General features: G+C 42.3%; 1 long non-coding RNA gene across 1 annotated transcript; it reads right to left on the bottom strand.

Annotated features, from left to right (window-relative positions):
• Window positions 1–5,303: 5,303 nt before the first annotated feature.
• Window positions 5,304–14,986, bottom strand: LOC123186647 (uncharacterized). The gene is made up of 3 exons (XR_006493685.1): window positions 14,691–14,986; window positions 8,628–8,888; window positions 5,304–5,591 (listed from the first exon to the last, which is right to left on the bottom strand). It is a non-coding gene; the product is annotated as an uncharacterized lncRNA (long non-coding RNA).

The following is a 14,986-nucleotide window of genomic DNA, read 5'->3' on the forward strand; positions in this document are numbered from 1 at the left end:
TTGTAAGAAAGTTCGTTTGTGACGGAAAGTATATTATTCTTCACATACGGCTGGAGTAAAAATATATATGAAAGAAGTATAAATTGTTAGAATTAATGGCCTTGAATAAATGGCAAGAGGTGCTGCAAATCATTTAGTCCCATGCCGCTAGTTATTTTTGAGAAAAATTCCACTGGTGGAGGTGGTGTGAGACCACCTTATATAGTGGGTTCTCCCAACTACACTTAGTGATTGGTATGATGAGAGAATGATAACACCATATGTGTGCTAGCTTGGCCAGGGTGAAGGGCGCATACGTGTGACATGCGACATGTGCGTGAATGGTCTACCAAAATCCGGTCCATGGCTTTGCAGGTGCGTGACTTTCTTTTGATGTTTTATATTTTAGTTTCTTGACCATTTAGTTTTGGAAACCTAATCAGTTTGGATCATGAGACGAGATCGCGTGAGTTCTCCTACATATACAACTTATTGGTCACTGCCAAATACATGCAGAACAAGTTAGGGTTTTGCCTCTGCTCTCTACCTGTGTCGCCACTGTAGTCTACTCCATCCCGAATGCTGGCATACACCGATGAGCATGAGAGCAGGCCTCAAGATCCTCTCGTCCTTGTGATCATGCATTGGGGTAGGGCAGATTAGGTTTTTGGGAAGCACTCCACGCGACAACTCACATTCGTCAACACGAGTAGTTTTCCTTTCAAGTCTAGGGGCGTCGCGTACCGTTATCTCCGCTACGGTCTGTTTTGGCCGGTCTTCATAAACGTTGTCATCAACGACATCACCTCTGTAGTAGCCATGACTACTTCACCTACAAATGATTAGTACGTGCGTTGTGACATTATCCAATTTATAATTATGGTTGTTGCTGCATGTGCTGTGTTGCTGTTTGTGTTGCACTGTTCATTTAGTTTGCTAGAGATATGCATGCTAATAATGGTTTTACTCATGAATTATTTACAGGAGAGCAAATTAACATATGGAACGACTCTTGGGTTTCAGGAGTCCCAATAGTAAAATCATTACTGAAAGGGGAGGTACACTTCTCCCAAAGGTAAATGAGTTGATTGACCCTGCTTCGGGCAATCACGAGATTTGTCTAACTTCCCAACACAAATGAATCATATCATAGGAAAAGAAAATCAAGGATAGCAATCCTACAAATCAAACAACGTGGGAAAGTTTCTCAAGGCATGATGAAACCATGTGGTTTCCTGGCCGGCCCAGTACCGGCTCCCTTCAGGCAATGCCACTTTCCACACAGCGGGCGCCTGAAGCACACAGCCTCACCCGTGAGCTGGGCCGGCCCACATAGTTTTTTTCTTCTGACTTGTATATCGCAAAAATAAAATCGAGGGGGATGGGATTCAAACAGCAAACCTCGAGTTTCGGTACGAAAGGAAGCAACCAACTGGACTAGCAACCTGTTAGTGACAAGTTTGTTTTTTATACATCTTTAACGTAGAAAAACCGCGACCTGTTTGTGCCTACTCTCTTTCTCTTTTCATGTTCTCTTTCTTTAAAAAAATCATGAATTTTCTTAAATTCGTGTACTTTTCAAATTCACAACCCTCTTTTGAATCCCATGAACTTTCTTCAAATTTGTAAATTTTTATTTTTTTATAATTCATGAACTTTTTCCAAATGGATGAATATTTTTTTCAATTCACATGAACTTTTTTCAATTTTGATGATCTTTTTTCAAAATTGATGAATGCTTTTCAAGTTCGATGAATTTTTTCAAAATGGATTACCTTTTTTGAAATTCGATGAACTTTTTTTCCAAAATCGACGAACCCGTTTCAAAATCGATGAACTTTTTTATCAAGGCGATGAACTTTTCTGAAATCTGTGAACTTTTTTCAAAATCCGGTGATTTTATTTCGAATTCGTGAACTTTTTTCAAATTCTTGGTTGGTCTCAATATTTTTAAGAATTCTCTCTCAAATTTATGCTTTCTTTTAAAAAGTTTATATTGGACATATAATGTGTATTTATGTTGTACTATAACAAGGTCAAATAGCATTGTTCCCTAATAGCAGACAACTAAGTGAATGTCGCCAAGTGGGCCACAACTCGCTGTGAGCTCCACGAGAACCAGCGCCAATTAGGATCTCCCGCATGGAAATTCCTATTTGCGGCTCGCTGCGGCTAGTAGTCGAGGCGACGACGAACGTTCGAATGGGCCCGCCCGTTCAAACGTTGGAGCGAATATGGTTTTAGGAATCTTCTAGGTGCTTCCCAGCCTTTTTTTCTGGTTTTGGGAACTTTCTAGGAGGTTCGTGAACCCTTTTATCTATTTCCTCTATTGCCCCCTTTCGTTTCTTTCCTTTTTCTGTTTTCTTTTCTTTTCTTTGCTCTTTCGTTTTTTCTTTTTCATGTTTCTTTTGTTTGAGAATTTCAAAATTTGCTCCCAATTTCAAAAAATGTTCCCATTTCCAAATTTTGATGACAATTAAAAAAAATTTCATGCTTCAAAAAGTCTTTCACGAATTTAATTTTTTTCTTGTTTTAAAGTTTTGTTCACAATTGTAGAAAATATTTGTGTTAAAAAAATTGTTCAGTCATTTCAAAAAAATGTTCGCGGTTTAAAATTTTCTTATGTTCATGTTTTGAAAAAATGTTCAGGAATTTCAAAAAATATTATCTTTTTCAAAATCTGTTCAGAATGTCATTCACAAAATGTTCATGTTTCAGACGTCCGAATGAGATGGAACTTGGCATGGATATCACACACGCAAGCATCTTTCATCACATTTTTTTAGAATGTTTCTAGTATTTGTTTTGAATTTACTGTTCACAGGGTGTAGATTAGCTTGGGGACTGAATTGGATATTCTGAGTTCAGAACCATTTTATAAACACACATGCATCATGCATGCAAGTGAGCACCGACATGGCTCTCTAAGGTGGGTGCACATCCATGCACATTTCAACGTTATTCCGTCATGCATATCTTCAAGATAGGATCATGCAAACATTATATCTTTGACATTTATTTTCTTTAGGTCACATCATCGGTGCTTACAAGAGATCGTGTAGCCTAGTTGGATGTGCATCTATCCTATACTCGCTTACTTGCCGCCGTTACAAGTTATGGCTAAAGAAATGGGAGACCTCAAGGTGCCAAGCCTGCTATGCTTGCTACTGCTCATGCCACTCCTCTTGGTTCCTGGTAAGCGTTGTCTGAAAATTTCACCCATAGAGTAAGGCACTTCTTCCATGCATGATGTACACATTGCTAGTCATATGTGATGTTTGTATTCCAAGCCACTTCTTTCTGTCTTGTTTTTCTATAGAACATCATAGGTCCTCTTTCCTTTTCTTTTTGATACACCATATTGTGTGTTCATTGTTTTGTAGGCTATGAAGCCCATACATGCAGCAAGTTCAGCAAGACCTATATCGGCAAGGCTTCCTTGTGCAAGTATGCTCCATGTGCCAAGGCCTGCCACAAGGAGGCTTTGCCGAAGGGGTGTGTGCCATGATCCGCGCGAGACCCCTTTTTATGCGTTGTCTCTGCAAGAAAAAGTGCTAAATGAGAACATGCTTGCAACTGATGTAGGATGTATGATGTAACAAGCAATAAGTTAATAACACTTTGTAAGTTGAGACTCTAGCAAATATTCCTTATTACTAACGGATCTACACTAATCAAACTGGATGAAGTGGAGTGGATTACAGGACATCTGAAAAAATCAAGGGAAGAAAAATAATGGAATCTTGGAACAACTGATGAAGTAAATTAGGCTTGGTAACAAGATTCTGAAGCGCCAGTGCTAGTTTCTACATGTAAGCTGTGGCTAAAATCACTGTACTTTTACTGTACACTATGAAGAAAACAATCAAAATTAGCATTACCCCACAGGTTCTTCCATGCTGGCTTCACCACTGGCACTACCCAATACCCACCCTACCTCCGGGCTCCAGCTAGCAGCCGGAGGGGGAGAGAAACAAGCACTTGCAACCTTCAATTTGTTAGCAGCCTGGGTAACTAACTAGCTGAGTTCCTGATCTGTCTGTAAACTAGGCGCAAACTCATTCGAGCGAGTAACTGTCACAAAACTCACTGGAGTCAGCGTACTGCCTTACTTGGCTATCCAAGGTTCGGGAAACAGTGAGCCCTTCGGTTGATGTGCAAATACACTATCTATGCGAGCAGAGCATCCCAGCACAATCAGAAGGTCAGAACAATGTTCGGTACCATCACATGACACTAGGAGCAGCATTGCAGAGCCCTCACACTCAAACTGTGATTAAACCATGTCAAATCCGTTATCGTTGCGTGGTGTACAAGAGTTTACTGTTCAAATCTATAGTGGTATCCAGGGCGAGGCGAGTGGAGTATAGGGATGGCAATGGGTACCCATTACCCGCGTACCCTGTGGGTAAAAACCCTATTAGGATAAGGGTATGGGACAAAAATTACCCATGGATACTTAAATAGGAAAAATATCATACCCATCGGGTAGAGAGGGTACGGGTATGGGATCGTATAACCCATGCCCGCGTACCCATGTACCCATCTAAAATGTTGACAGGTGGGTTTCCGTTAATATCCCAATGTATTCATTTCCCCTCCTAATCACGCTAGGTAAAAACTCTAATGTGTATTCAAATTATCTCTATAATTTTTCATGATTTGGTGAACTTAAAGTATATTCATATGTGTTGTTGTTTAACATTTTTATATGTCACTTTATAGTCAAGTATTTTTGTTTATGAGAATATGTTGTTGTTACAATATGTTGTTGTAAATTGTTGTTTAAAATGTGTTGCTATTAATAATTTATGATTATATATTGCTTTTTACAACTATTTTCTACTCAATTGATGTGTTGTAAACGCGGGTATTTTTACCCGTGGGTACCCATATACCCTGTCGGGTGACGGGTATGGAAAAAAATTGTACCCTTGACGGGTATGGGTATAGGTGATGGGTAAACTCAGGACGGATGGGTAAGGGTATGTGATAGCTCCACCTGTACCCATACCCTGCGGATGCCATCCCTAGTGGTGGAGTACGCCACGACTACCCCCGCGATGGTCTGCATGGACGACCGCTTGGAACGAGCCGGGATCGACGCATCGGCTCATCACGCTACACCTCACTGCCAGGTCATGTTCTGCATTGGTTCACCCACGCTGGCAAGTGTGGATGCAGCGACTCACTACACGATATATGAATGCAATGTCCTCAGATACTAGATATGCAGATGTTCAAGCACAATGCTAACAAGAGTATGAGAGGCCTAGCAAAACAAACACGCTCACGGCGTGACTGTTGAGTGATCATACCTGGGCTGTTGTATACGTTGCCTCGTTGCTAATGTTTAAAAATAAGTGTCTTAACTTCCGTACAACTTTGTGCTAAAGTTATAGTAAAGTTATTACACTTATTTTAGGATGGAGAGAGTACTTTCTACTTCTTCAAGCATACTGATAACCTCTGTTATCTGAGGCCTCTTGGTGCGATCGGGATTCACACAGATTAGACCAACATGCATCCATCTCTTTATTTGGTCCAGGGTCTGTTTCTAGGGATCGATGTCCCAGTGATCTATGTAGCACATTTCTCTATTTTGTAAGGGTCTGCAAAATCAGAACACACATATGGAAAGTTAGTGTGCAAAGGGTAAAATGCAACATCGGGTATGTGAAATAGGAATGACAATGGGTAGGGTATGGGCGGGTACAACCTCCTTCTATCCAAACCCATACCCATAGAAACCTTTTATATCCATCCATACCCATGGGTATAAACTAACACCCATGCCCATACCCATCGGGTATCCTATACCTAACGGGTATCCATTGGTTACAATATATAGCATTCAAATTCTTAAGAGGTAGAGAAATGAGTTCAAAATTCAAGTGATCATGGTAGAGTAGTATAGCACGTATGTGGCCTCCTCCAGTGGGTGGCCTCTTGGAGGCATCAGGGGAGTATGAGCAGCGGTTTGTGGAAGGCCGGCGTAGTGGAAGGCGGCGGTGGGAATTGGGGATCGCTGGATCGAGTGTTCGACAAGAGTCTGGTAGCGAAGAGTCGATATTTCATCTTTTTGAGGAGTCACATAGGACGTATGAGGAGTGGCGAGCAGGTGATTATGAGCCTATGAGCTATGACTTGTTTAAGGAATACGAGATTTAGGGTTGGACCATATGAGTTGGATGTCAACCCCACATGTTATAGGAGTTATTTTCATTTATTAATTTTTTCTGGGTATTCATTGGGTTACCATGGGCATAATTTCTTACCCATGCCTTACCCATATATTTTGCGGGTATGGATACCCATTACCCGTGGATAGAAAATCTCTTCAAGTCTTGCCCATACCCATTGTTTTCGAATAGGGTACCCGCGGGTACCCATACCCATGGGCAAAACTGCCATCCCTAATGTGAAACATAGACCTCCGTTTTGAAGTATGAGACAAAAATCCCTTACAAGCTCAATAAGATGACTTTAGTAACAACGACCGGGTAGTCCCTAATGTGAAACATAGACCTCCGTTTTGAAGAGTCGATGTGGAGGCACGTGGTTAATGGCGCCGGGCGGGACGGTGCGAGGTAAGGCGACGCGGGATATGCGGTCACACGGCCGTCTCATTTCCTCAGCTGCTCGACTTCCCGATCGATGGTGGAGGTGCGTTACTGATCGGATCGCCTACTTTTTTGCCTCTTTCCTTGAGTTCAAGAGCCCACAAATTCCTACCCAGATTCATTCCATATGTGATGGCGGCCATGGCGGCCTCTTTGCTTCCCTTCTCCTTACCCTTGGGGCTTGCATCCCCTCTGCCTTCGAGGTGGTAGGTGCCGAGGTGCGTCCGCTTTCCCTCCCCGGTGTAAAACGGAGAGAAGAGGCGGTGACAGTGATTCATCGAGTAGAGGAAGCTACCACTAGGACAGAGTCCTCGATGGCGAACACGAGGAGGTGGCTCCCGTTCTGGGAGGACATTGGCAGCGCTCACAAGCCGGATGCAGTGGATAAAGGTACGTACCAATTCTTTTGCTGATCGTGGACAATCAAAGGAGAGAAAAATAAGACTCCTGCACGATTCCTCCTTCCCATTATATTAATGATGTGATCTTGCTTTGCTTACCTTCCTAAATTTCCTCCCGACATCCTGATATTTGCATGTTTTTCTGTTCAATCTGTCATGTATGCGTTTTACTTTTATTTCAGTTGATAAGTCACTAGGCATCTGCGACAGATGATTGCTATGTATGGCCGTGACCCGTGAGCTTCTTTAACTATATTTCTACATTCAAATAACAGGACCGTGGTTGGGTTGAAAACTTGAAACCTGAAGGAAATTAACTATTAGATTGATCATATAGCTTCAATCACAATTCATGAGTCGTCAAGCTGACACTTTACACCTTCCATTAGTTGTTTCCAACACTCGGCTGGTTTGGAAGGCACAATTGAATATGTTTCCAATACTCAGGTCAGTTACAATTTTTTTCTTTTGAGGGAAAACAATTCACCAAACATTCACCAGAGCCAGATCACACTCCTTACAATACAACTCAGGAACGCTAGATTCTAATCTTAAATCTCCATGGAAATCAGCATATGCGGCAACTTCATGGGCCAATGCGCCGCTCTCCTTTTGAATTGTCCTGACGCAACTGGTCTCAAAGTCTTTCATGAAAGTTTTTATGTCCTCAGTTATTGGGAACGCCAGTGCCCTGCTGACAATTGCTGATTGGATCGAGAAGATAGCTGCAGTCACTTTCCAGGATTGGTGATTTTCAATTTGTTCACTTATTGGGACGATCCTTCTGCATGCCACTGACGAGCAGGCAACATTAATTCAGACTTTCAGGCAGAGGAGCAAAAAGAATGGGATCCAATAGAGGCAAGGGTGATACCGAGAAGAAGGCAACCCTAGCTCAATCGAGGATGGCTAGAAGAAGGGCAAGGGGAATAGTGCCAGGCCGGTGGAGCTAAGCTATCCACCCCAGGACTATTTCCATGTCTGGTAGGGACAGGGAAGGTATAGGCACAACCTTACAAAGAGCATACATAACTGTCGATGGATGCCCTTTCTTTTTCCTTGTTCAGTTTGTCGAATTTGTTTGTGGCGTATTGAATTCTGCCTCGACATGCATAGGTGAGAATAGAGAGGATCAATCAGAGGATGAAGTTCGACGCTTCTTGAGGACCTGACAATAGCATTTCCAGGATGTAACGGTCAGCTACTTGTTCTTCTCTATTTTCTTAATAAGAGTCTTATTAATTCTAGATGGTGAGATTATAACGAACAGAATTGAGACCATCTTGCTTTAAGTTAGTTCTTGAAACAAAGCGTTTACAAGCATGATATTACTTTTGTTGTTTCTGTTTTCATGGGAACATATTTTTCGAAAATGCGGATTATCTTGTGTTTGTTTGGTAACATTGCTTCCCGGTTGGCCAATCTTTTTCTAACATCCATGTCATCATTTTGTCAAAATGGACGGGCGCGACAACGCGCGTCATCATGGTCTAGTATTTACCTATTGCAACACCTGGTATATGTGAATGAAATACAATCTTTTGGAGCAAAGTTCAAACCTCACATGCTAAAATCTCAAATAAAGAAGAAACCAAGAAAATGAATACCATATGGAATGGCATACCTGATAGATAATTATCCAGGCTTCCTTGGGCAGATACTCCAAGCAAAGTAACCTTTCCGCCATTTCCGTGAAAACATATCTTCCGTCACACTCTAAGCGCGAATTATGTGTTTCATAGCAGTAGCCTACAAACTGCACTATATTGGGGTGCTTAAGCATCATAAGATGATAAACGTCATTCTCGAATTGCTTCTGTAGGCCTGGCCTAAATGACGACACAATTTTCTTCACAGCAATCATTTCACCATCTTGCTCCACTCCCTATACCACCAGACGATTATGGATGTGTGTCAACTCTAGATACATGCATATATTTGTAGCTGAGATAAAAATCGAGTTTGAAATAAAGTAAAGACAATGATATGTTGCGATCTTACACTGTATGCTATGGTCTTGAGAGAAGTTTTTTGTGATTTTTTTCTTTAGATACATGCATATACAACACCAAAACCACCTTGTCCAAGTATTCGCTCTTGAGAGAAGTTTTTTGTGATTTTTTTCAAATATTGTAATGGTACACTGTATGGTCTTGAACTCTGGCGGCGTAATACGCATTCGAGGTCATTGGAAACATGGAAATCTCGAGAGCATATTACAGTATCCACCGACAGAAAAAGGTTTGAAGGTCTGATGGAGGCGTCATCAGTAGTGTATACTTTGAGAGCCAATCCCCCTGTGACGAAGAACATCCTACGCTTCTTCAGTGGATAAAGCAAGACTTTAGCATCATGGAAGGGCAGGAATGAGGTCCGATCAACTCTGACCTTGCCAACCAAGGACTCAGAACCTTTGAATAGTCTGTCGACATGGTAGACATATGCTTTAAGATGAATCTCAGGGTGATTAGATGGATCCGACAAGTTGAAGTAGAAGCGCTCCTTCCACACCGGGTTCAGGTCTTGCTCCTTGACAGCCGTGCGGTACCGGAAATTATCAAAGGCAAGCTCGACAAAGGTACTTGCAGAACCCTGCTCATCCATGGGCATGAGGTCATAAGCGCTTCTGACCTCCACACACAACCACATTGGTTTGTTTTTCCCGTATGAGCACGATATGAAGTCAGTGTCAGTTTCCCAGTTGTATAGTACTCCCTTCGTCCGGAAATACTTGTTATCAAAATGAATAAAAAGAGATGTATCTAGAACTAAAATACATCTAGATACATCCCCTTTTATCCATTTTGATGACAAGTATTTTCGGACGGAGGGAGTACGAGTTACTCTACATAATCAGAGAGGCGCATGTCTGAGGCGCTATAAAATCGGCAGTGTTGCTATACACACGACACTGGGTAGCCGATTTGCGCACGATCGCACTGATCCGGCCGTGCATGCGTTGGACAAAGTGGAGGCCAGCGGTTAGATCACGCATCGTCCAACGTTCGGCTGCTATGTATCGGCTGCATAGTAGTTTCGTAAAATCGGATGGAACTGGCTGCACCACCTTCGAGAAGAACTTAACGAAGATTCGATAGATCTAGCAGGTGAAAGTAGACGCGCTGGTTCCGCACCTGGTTCAAATATTTTAGGCGGACACGGACACTGGAAGAACCTTGTGCAGATTCGGTGACGTCGTAAACACAGGCTTTGAGAGCAAAAGCGCAAAGCAGGTGGAAGCAGACGCGCTGGCTCCACAGCGGGTCCAGATCATCAACCTCCACACCTTGGCCAGATTCGTTGACGCTATATACACTTGCTTGGAGAGAAAGAGCGCAAAGTTTCGATAGCTTGAGCAGGTCCGAGTACAAGGGCTAGTTCCACACCGGGTCCAGTTCCTTCAGCTTGATGACCGTGCGGAACCGGTGACCATCAAATCGAAGCTCCAAATAGGCCCTTGCGACCTCCACATGTAGGGTAGTCATTACCTCTGCTGCGGATGTAGGCACCTACTGTCCACAACTCCACATCCATTCGAACTGTCGGAACGATATATAGCTCCATGTTCCTATTTAGAGCAGCGAAAAAAGCCAGGGGGTCGGGGAGGAGGAAATCTCGGAACAATCAAACTACGGGCTTGCTATTTCACATCTAGATGTGAAATAGCTATCTCACATCTAAATTTACAGCCACAGGATTAAACTTGCAATAAAATTTGTGCAATTGGGAAATAATCTGTCTCGTTTTGTTCCAAGTCCTCATCGATGCGTGTTCTGTGTCTTGTTGGGCCTTTTTTGTTCGCTCCATCCTCTGTGTCTTGCTGGGCCTTTTTTATTCGCTTTCTAGCTCGTCCCCTGTGTCTGGCATGGGCCTTGTTGTGGTGGTCCTTTGTTTTTTCCGCTGTTGGCTGCGTTTTTCTATTTCTTTTCACAAGTCTGTGCTACGACTCGGTCCTAGTTCTTCTCATTCTTGTACACTCCCATTTTGGCTCCCAGAATTTGTTTTTCTGTTCGTTTCTGTTTTATTTTGTTTTTTGTTTTCTTTTTTACTTCATTATTTGTTAAATTACGAACTATTTTTTTAAATACACGATCTTTTGTTTTTATTTATATTTTCTATTTCTTTCTCCATTTATACTTTACTTATTTGTTTAAAATTCATGAACTAGTTTTCAATTTTTCATATGTTCATTTTAAATCTCGTACAAATCTTGATCGCCCGGTCATTTTGTCACGTGCACTTTGTGTTGCGTCGTGTGTTTGTTGTCTACTTGTTGACTTATTCGTGCGTACGTCTTTTGTTGTGCCATTTTTTGCGGCGTGGTCTGGATCCCGTTTTGGATTGGTTTGCTATCATCTAAATGAGAGTTAATAATGTTTTAGCTAACTCATATCACTGTTAGATACATGTGCTTCTGAGTCGTGCTTGTTGTTGCTGCGTCCTATTTTTTGTTTGTCCCTCATGAAGCAGTGAGACCCGATATGACATTTTTATTGGTCCATTATTATGTTTTGTGTATTGTTTTATTTTTGCGGCTTAGCTTTTTTGTGGAGGGCCACATATATTTTTATTTCCTGTTTTATTTATTTTGGTTTCACGTGTAGCAAGATAAGATTGTAACTAGATTTTTCTTTTCTAGATTTGCTAAATCTAATCTAGATGAGTTTTTGCTCATCTAAGTCTATAGATGCCTGATTTGTTTGCTTTAATGTTTGCACAAACTCGATCATGCGCGCCCATGTTAGCTCGTCCTTTTTTTCTCGCTTGTCTTCTTGTCCCGTTTGTTTTGTGTTGTGATGTTCTCCGCGTTTCTTTTCACCTGGGCCCATATATCTCGTTGTTTGGAGGCTCGACGGTGAAGCTCATCCCCTATCTTCTCACTGACCAAAATTTGGCCCCTATTATTTTGCCTGTGTATTGTTTTTCATCCTAGTTATAGGTCCACCCTTTGACATGCAACTGAGCCTATAATTTGTTTCATCCTAGTTGCAACTCGACACTTGACTCGTAACTGGAGCATGTGCTTTGTTTTCATCCTAGTTGCAGGTCCACCACTGATACACAATTGGGCATGTAGTTTGTTTCATCCTAGTTGTAAGTCGACCCTTGAGTCGCAATTGGACTCGTAGTTTCGTAGTTGTACCAGGTGCAAGTCCACCCTTGACTCGCAACTAGAGCATGTGTTTTTGTTTTTCAGCACAGTTGCAGCTCCACCATTGACACACAATTGGGCCTATAGTTTGTCTCATCTTAGTTTGCAAGTCGATCCTTGACTCGCAACTTAGCACGTAGTTTCGTAGTTCTCTTAGGTGCAAGACCACCACATACTCGCAATTGGGCTTGTAGTTGTCAGAGTTGCAACCCCACCATTGACTCGCAACTTAGCACGTAGTTTTATAGTTCTCCCAGGAGCAAGTCCACCATCTACTCGCAAATGGCTCATAGTTGTCAGAGTTGCAAGCCCACCCTCGACTCGCAACTAGAGCATGTGTTTTGTTTTTCATCCCAGTTGCAGGTCCACCATTGGCACGCAACTGGGATTGTAATTTGTCTCATGTTAGTTGCAAGTTGACCCTTGACTCGCAATTGGGCACATAGTTTCATAGTTGTTCTAGTTGCATGTCTCCCTCGACTCGTAACTAGGCTTATAGTTGTCCAAGTTGCAAGCCCACCCTCGACTCACAACTGGAGCATTTTTTTCATCCCAGTTGCAAATCCACCTTTTGACTTGCAATCGGCCCATAGCTTTTCTCATCTTAGTTGCAACTCGACCCTTAACTCGCAATTGGGCTTGTATTTTCCTAGTTGTCCCAGTTGCAAGTCCACCCTCGACTTGCAACTGGTCTCGTAGTTGTCTGAGTTATGAGCCCACCCTCGACTTGCAACTAGGCTTTATGCTTTATTTTTCATCTCGATGCATGTCCAGCTTTGTCTCGCAATTGGGCCTATAATTTATTTAATCCCAGTTGCAAGTCAACCCTTGACTCGGAACTGGGGTTCGATTTTTTTGTCCCATTTCCAAGTCCACCCCTCGACGACGAACAAACCGCAGATGAGTCAGCCCAAGTAGCTAGGACACTTTTTGTTTTGTTTTCTTCATGATTTTCTATTTTCTATTTTATCATTTTTTCATCATTGGTTTTCCTCTTGTTTTAATCCCAATTGCAAGTCCACCCTAGACTCATAACTGGGACCATAGTTTGTTTCATCCGAGTTGCAAGCCAACTCTTGTGACTTGTAATTGGGCTCGTTGTTTCTTAATTGTCCTAGTTGCAAGTTCACCCTCGACTTGCAACTGGGGCACAATCTTTTTTGTCCCAGTTGCAAGTCCACCCACGACTCGCAATAGGGACCGACCTTTTTTGGTCTTAGTCGTAAGTCCACCCTTGACTCGCGACCTGGGCCCATCCTTTTTTGTCCCAGTTGCAAGTCAATTTTCGACTCGCAACTCGGGCCCGACCTTTTATGTACAAGTTGCAAGTCCACCCTCGACTCGCAACTAGGGTCGAGTCTTTTTTGTCCCAGTTGCAAGTCCACCCTCGACTCGCAACTGGGGTCCAGGCATTTTTTCTTCCAATTGTAAGTCCATCCTTGACTCACAACTAGGGTCCTACCTTTTTTTGTCCCAGTTGCAATCCCACCCTCGACTCGTAACTAGAACCCAACCTTTTTTCTCCCAATTGCAAGTCCATCGGCAACTCGCGACTGGGGTCCGACATTTTTTGGTCTCAGTTGTAAGTCAACCTTCGGCTCGCAACTGGGTTTGACCCTTTTTTATACCAGTTTTCAAGTCAACCATCGACATGCAATCGTGACCTTTGATTTTTTCGTAGTTGCAAGTCAACCATAGACTCACAACTAGGTCCGACCATTTTTTAACCAGTTGCAAGTTCCCCATTGACACGCAACGGACACTAGATTATGTTTTTTTTCCTGAGTTGCAAGTCCATCCTTGACTCACAACTGGCCAAAAAAATTCTGACACAATTGCAAGTCCATTATTGACTAACTACCGGGCTTGACCTTTTTTTATCCGAGTTGCAAATCCACAACTGACTCACAACTGGGCTGAAACTTTTTTGTCCTAGTTGCAAGTCCACCATTAACATGCAATTTGTCTATTTGATTATTTTTCCTTTTTTGTTATCAGAAAGTCAAAATTTTGAAAAATGTTCAATGTATATTTTAAAAAATTGTTTATGTAAAAATTCAGAATTTCAATAATTGTTCACATTTTCTAAATAATGTTCAGAATTAAAAACTTTCAAAAAAAATGATCGTGTTTTTCAAAGAAAAATTGGAATCAAAATTGTGTTCAAGATTCAAAATATGTTCGCAAAATGTTCACAACTTCAAGAAAATATTCGTATTGTAGAATTGCTCCCTTTTTCAGAAAAATATTCAGAGTTCCTTGCTGTTCGCTCGTATGTGGAAAGCTAGCTCAAACCAACCACACAAGCAAGCACTTTGACTGATCTACAGTAGCTTGCATGCGTAGCGGCCACGGCCAAACTTTTTTGAGCGCGTGTAGCCATACGTGAATCGTGACAGTTTTCTTGTGTATATATTGTTAAAAAATACAAGAAAAACAAGTGAAGGGGGGCCACAAAACAGATGATGAAATTAACTTAGATGTGAGATATTATCTCACATTTAGATGTAACATAGTCGAACCCATCAAACTAACCTCAATCAAGTTCGATCTGCTCACCAACGGCACCAGGGGATGAATCCAGAGTCCGAATGCGCCAGGGGCAGTCCAGTGGAGCGGATCGATGGAGGTCGTCGGAGGACTCTGGGAGAAAAGTGCGTCGAGGTTGGGTAAAGCGGAGTGGTTGTTGGGTAGGGGAAGAAGATCAAGGAAGCACTGCAGGTCTGCAGCAGTATGTGTTAACACTCTGGATCAGATCAGTACGGATCGTGTGGAATTATGGAGCCTAACAAACGCCTCGCTTCGTGCGGGCGGGTGTGGCCTGACACTCA

Source organism: Triticum aestivum, chromosome 2A (assembly GCF_018294505.1).
Source record: "Triticum aestivum cultivar Chinese Spring chromosome 2A, IWGSC CS RefSeq v2.1, whole genome shotgun sequence".
In the NCBI taxonomy this organism is placed as follows: Eukaryota; Viridiplantae; Streptophyta; class Magnoliopsida; order Poales; family Poaceae; genus Triticum; species Triticum aestivum.